This window comes from Palaemon carinicauda, chromosome 31 (assembly GCF_036898095.1).
Source record: "Palaemon carinicauda isolate YSFRI2023 chromosome 31, ASM3689809v2, whole genome shotgun sequence".
In the NCBI taxonomy this organism is placed as follows: Eukaryota; Metazoa; Arthropoda; class Malacostraca; order Decapoda; family Palaemonidae; genus Palaemon; species Palaemon carinicauda.
The window spans coordinates 63,312,320-63,318,520 of NC_090755.1; positions in this window are offsets into that span (position 1 = coordinate 63,312,320).

Here is a 6,201-nt window from a genome sequence, read left to right on the forward strand (position 1 = left end):
ATATATATATACACAAAATGAGTTATAAATACATTTCACAGATATATATTATTATTATTATTACTATCCAAGCTACAACCCTAGTTGGAAAAGCAAGATGCTATAAGCCCAGGGGCTCCAACAGGGAATAATAGCCCAGTGAGGAAAGGAAATAAGGAAATAAATAAATGAAGAGAACAAATTAACAATAAATCATTCTAAAATAAGTAACAACGTCAAAACAGATATGTCATATATAAACTATTAACAACATTAAAAACAAATGTCATAAATAAACTATAAAAAGACTCATGTCCGGCTGGTCAACAAAAAAGCATTTGCTCCAACTTTTAACTTTTGAAGTTCTACTGATTCAACCACCTGATTAGGAAGATCATTCCACAACTTGGTAACAGCTGGAATAAAACTTCTAGAGTACTGCGTAGTATTGAGCCTCGTGATGGAGAAGGCCTGGCTATTAGAATTAACTGCCTGCCTAGTATTACGAACAGGATAGAATTGTCCAGGGAGATCTGAATGTAAAGATGGTTAGAGTTATGAAAAATCTTATGCAACATGCATAATGAACTAAATGAACGACGGTGTCATAGATTAATATCTAGATCAGGAATAAGAAATTTAATAGACCGTAAGTTTCTGTCCAACAAATTAAGATGAGAATCAGCAGCTGAAGACCAGATAGGAGAACAATACTCAAAACAAGGTAGAATGAAAGAATTAAAACACTTCTTCAGAACAGATTGATCACTGAAAATCTTGAAAGACTTTCTCAATAAGCCTATTTTTTGTCCAATTGAAGAAGACACAGACCTTATATGTTTCTCAAAAGTAAATTAACTGTCGAGAATCACACCTAAAATTTTGAAAGAGTTATACATATTTAAAGAAACATTATCAATACTGAGATCCGGATGTTGAGGAGCCACCGTCCTTGACCTACTTACAATCATACTTTGAGTTTTGTTAGGATTCAACTTCATACCCCATAATTTGCACCAAGCACTAATTCTAGCTAAATCTCTATTAAGGGATTCACCAACCCTAGATCTACAATCAGGGGATGGAATTGATGCAAAGAGAGTAGCATCATCTGCATATGCAACAAGCTTGTTTTCTAGGCCAAACCACATGTCATGTGTATATAGTATGAAAAGTAATGGGCCAAGAACACTACCCTGTGGAACACCGGATATCACATTCCTATAATCACTATGGTGCCCATCAACAACAACTCTTTGAGATCTATTACTTAAAAAATCAATAATAATGCTAAGGAACGACCCCACCCACTCCCAATTGTTTGAGTTTGAAAACAAGGGCCTCATGATTAACACGGCCAAAGGCAGCACTAAAATCAAGGCCAATCATACGAACTTCCCGACCACAATCAAGGGATTTCTGTACAGCATTGGAGATTGTAAGTAGGGCATCACATGCTCCAAGGCCTTTACGAAAACCAAATTGCAAACTACGGAGTAGATGATTACCTTCAGCAAACTTATTAAGACGTTTTGCCAGAAGACGTTCAAAAACTTTAGATAATATGGGAGCTATGGAAATTGGGAGGTAATCAGTTGGACTTGAGCTACCACAAACACATTTACATAGAGGAGTAACATTACCAATTCTCCAATAAGTGCTAAAAGCTCCTCTTCTTGCTAACTTGCGCAAAATAACAGACAACTTTGGAGCTGAGAAATCTGCTGTCTTTATAAAAAACAAAGGAAAAATACCATTTGGGTCTACACCTCCATAAGCATCAAGGTCCATCAACAGAGCTTTAATCTCACGAGATCGAAAAGCTAAACTTGTTAGTTTAACCTCTGGAAAACAGGAATGAAGAAGTTCAAGTTTTTCATTACTCTGTTTACTGTCAAAAACATCAGCCAAAAGGGTTGCCTTTTCCTTTGGACAGTGAGTGACTGAGCCATCTGGTTTAAGTAAAGGAGGAACTGTTGCATCTACACCAAAGAGTGCAGATTTAAGGGTAGACCACCATTTATGTTCCTGAGTTGTACCAGAAAGTGTTTCTTTTATGGTAAAATTGTACTCCTTTTCAGTTGAGGCATAAACTCTCTGAGCAAAAGCTCGAAGCTGAGTATAGTTGTTCCAGGTCAAATATGATCTGTTACCCTTCAAAGATGATAGGCCTCCTGTTTCTCCAAATAAGCACGTCTACAATCATCATTGAACCAGGGTTTGTCCTTCACTCGGTACCTTAGCACACGAGAAGGGATTCGCCTATCAGTTATGTTGACTAGATTCTCATTCAAAGGGACAACAGGATCTACACTATTATATAATTGTGACCAATTCAGGCACAAAAGATCATGTAAAATCCCATTCCAGTCTGCTTGGGATTTCATATAAATTTTACAAGAATATGATATATCAGGGACAGACTGCTCAGTCTTCACTAATAATGAAATCAAGGCATGATCAGATGTCCCGACTGTAGAACCAACCTTACTAGTTATAACGCCAGGGGAGTCAGTGTATACGAGGTCCAAGCAATTACCAAACCTGTGAGTAGCTTCATTTATGATTTGCTCACAGCCTGATTCAGAGGCAAAGTCTAAAGCTCTTAAGCCATGGCGATCGGTAGGAGAGATAGAACTTAACCACTCTCTATGGTGAGCATTATAGTTATCCTGCATGTATTTAATTTTTATACATACAGTATATACAAATAATTTGATATGCAATGGTACACCAACTCAGCTGTAGATTATAGGTGTTCTGCTGAAACTTAATGTCAGGATTCATTAGACTTCAAAAGTTTTACATAAATATTTCACTTTGTAGTAGCGTTGTACAACATCCTAATATGTTACTCATCTGGAGCACGAATGATATATGAAAACATTATGCTTTTCCTTATGGAATCTCAAACTGTTAGTATTACTGATCATAATAAGGCCAGCAGCAAATCTAGTTGAAAAAAAAAAAAATGAATACTACAAGGGCAAAGGGAAAAATACAAAAAGAATATACATAGACGTAATGTATACTAAAATTTAAACTTATGACAGATAACTAAATAAAGAAATAATATTATAAACTACGAAACAAGACCTATGTCAACATCGTGTGAAGTTTCTGAAGTTCAACTAATTCAACTACTTGATATAAAAGATCATTCCACAATTAGCCTCCTGCCGAACTAAGACTTCTAGAATACTGTGCTGTCTTCTTCTTTCCCTTCCATATTCCAACACTGAGGGATTGGATGCCTGATGCGGCCCCTCCAATGCCCTCTCTTCCACCTCACCTCTTCTCTCCATATCATGCTTCACCTTATTTTACAATTTATTTCGCTCATCTCCTCTCAATCTTCTCCCCCGGGTTCACAGGATCCTCCAAAGCCCTCCCCACCATCCATCTCCAACATGTGCCTACATCATCTCAATCGTGACACTTATAATCTGTTATCTTTACTATGACTGCCATTCTAGTTTAGCTTCCATTTTTTGTCTTAAAGCCCATGTTTTTCTATCCATACATAAACACTGATTTTATAGATGTGCTATAAGTCTTGACTTTTAGCTTGATTGACATTTTCTTATAAACCTATCACAATACCTCCCTCTACTTCCCCCAGGCTTCTTTTATCATATTCTAAACTTCAGCCTCACATTCTCCCTTCAGAATTAGAGAAGATTCAATGTATCTAATTTGTTCACCTGTCTTATAACGAAGGCTCTACTTTAATGTATGGTTATCCTCAACTTACTTTCTTTAATGCTCACCATAACCTCAGTCATATCCATACTTACCTTCTAACCTTCCCTCTCCAATGACTCCTGCTATTCCACAACCCTTGTCTGTAAGCCTTCCTCATTTTCAGCAGTTATCCCCAAATCACACGCATAGAGCAACTCCCACAACTCTATTTCTAATCTCTTCACATAACACATCCATGACAAGCACAAATAAAAACAGGTTTAATACTAACCCTTGATGTAATCCACCACTAACTTCAAAGGTTTTTGTTCTCAAACCAGATGTTATTACTTTTGTCCTTGTTCTTTTGTACATCATCCCAGCCATTCTAACCAACTTCTCTGTGACTTTCTTCTTCCCCATGCACCAAAACATCATTTATCTTGGTAATTTATCATAGTTCTCCTCTAGATCTACAAAAGCACTAGAGATCTTCTAGTTTCCCTCTACCCCCTTTTCCTGTAGCTGCCTTACTATGAAGATGGCATCCACAGTCCCTCTCTCCATCATGGATCCTTATTGCTGTATCCCAACATTTACAATCTCTCACCTCGTTCCCTCTCAAAAACTATGCTCTATTAGTTTAATTCCCTTGAGGCTACCACATTCTAGAACACTGTGTAGCATTTGAGCCTAAAGGAAGAAAAGTCAAGATTATTCAGGATTAACTGCACACCTTCTATAAAGTAGAGGATTGTACACTTGCCTGCAAAGAGATCGCTACCTTGTTAGAAATGTTTCGCTCAAAAGGTTGTCAATTATTTTCTATTATATCGTACAAATTTTAAATTTCCTCTTGGGTATATTTTTAAATTGATATATACGATGATATAATTCCTTTTCACAATGAAAATCATTGTCATATTCACATAACTAAAAAAAAACAAAAAAAAAACGATAAACAACATGAAACATTATGAAACTTTTTATTCATTTAGGGACGTGAACAAATTTGAATCTATCGTAAATTGTAGGACATGAAATTAACACTTTTATTTAATCATCATATATTCACTTATATTTATTATCATTACCTTTAATTATTTTGATGCAGTTTTTCATATAATTTAGTTAGTTTCCTTTTTTAGATTAAAATATCCATCATTACCATATTTTTCTTTCGATCGATTCCGCAACTATTACTTCAACAGAATGACGTAAAACAGATGAAAACTAGTAACCGAGTCAGCTGATTATATGAAACAAGGCCAAGTTTTTATACATTGTTATGGCTCATAATAGAAGAGAACATAATTCTCTAGCATTGCGCAATTCCATCGTGAATATGCACAAGGCCAACAAACAGAAAACCAAAATAGCGTGACAATTAAACACACAAAACAACAGAATATCAATGGATGATATAAAAGCTGAATTGGGAAATGTAAACCGAATGCAGGGGCAAGCTAGACCTAAACTCACTACCCAGGGAGAAGACCAAATGATTGTCGATTTTGCTCGTCGTCATCCATTAACTAACACAACAGTTTCCGCGTCTGTCATTAGTAGGAAGAATATCAGAAGTTTCCGAGTACTGAGGTTGTGAACAGGTCCACTCACAGAGAACCCATTCGAGTCAGTTTTGTTACTGATGATGCAGGGACCATTCTAGGCCTATGATCTGCAATTTCAGCTCAATTTGTCCTTCCATGATGTTGTTTTGCTTGGCTTATTGCAGCTGTGGAGTAACTGATTTAAGCACTGATAATAAATGGATCTCCAACTTCAGCTGGTAGTACCGCCTCTGTTTTTATTTCTGTCTCTTTGGTGGTGGTGTTATATACTTACAATCGGATTGGTGTACTTGGTCAGTTCTTGTACAGACTCCAAGTGTTATAGGAGGCATGCTGTGGCCCAAGGCCACCGCCCATTCCCTCGTCTCTTATGACGTGTTCGTGAACTACCGAAGATCCGGTGAACGTGTTAGCCGGAGGAAGAGCCTTTCTCTGGGTTCATCCTGAACAGCATCATTGCTAATCGAAACTGGGACTCTCCTATTGGACTACTGCCCGATGAGGGTCGCTGTCTTGTGAAGTGTCTCTTTAGATATCATTGAAGGGACTGAAAATAGCCGAAGACAAGACATTCCAGGGAAGTTAAGGCCTTCCAGGCACCTTCTGCAAATACTGTGTTGGTAGATGGGGCTGTTGAAGGAGAGAGAAAGCTAGTTCGCAAAGATACTGGTTCATCCCTAGGTGGTAAGACTCCTCACCCGAAGGTATCAATGTCTTTTCCAAATAAATCAGTATTTGTTTGAGGACCATACTGAATTTTTCGATTCATCTTGATCCCAGATCATAATTGAACGCGAGGAGTTTGTCCTGTTGGATGTCATCCATGTAACACAGGAGACAAATGTTGTTGGCGTATGTCCGAAGCTCAGATGAATTGGAATCTGGAAGTATGCATACTTCAGATCAATAGACATTACAATGTCCAAATAGCCTTATTATATCCTGAATATTGGGGCAGTTCATG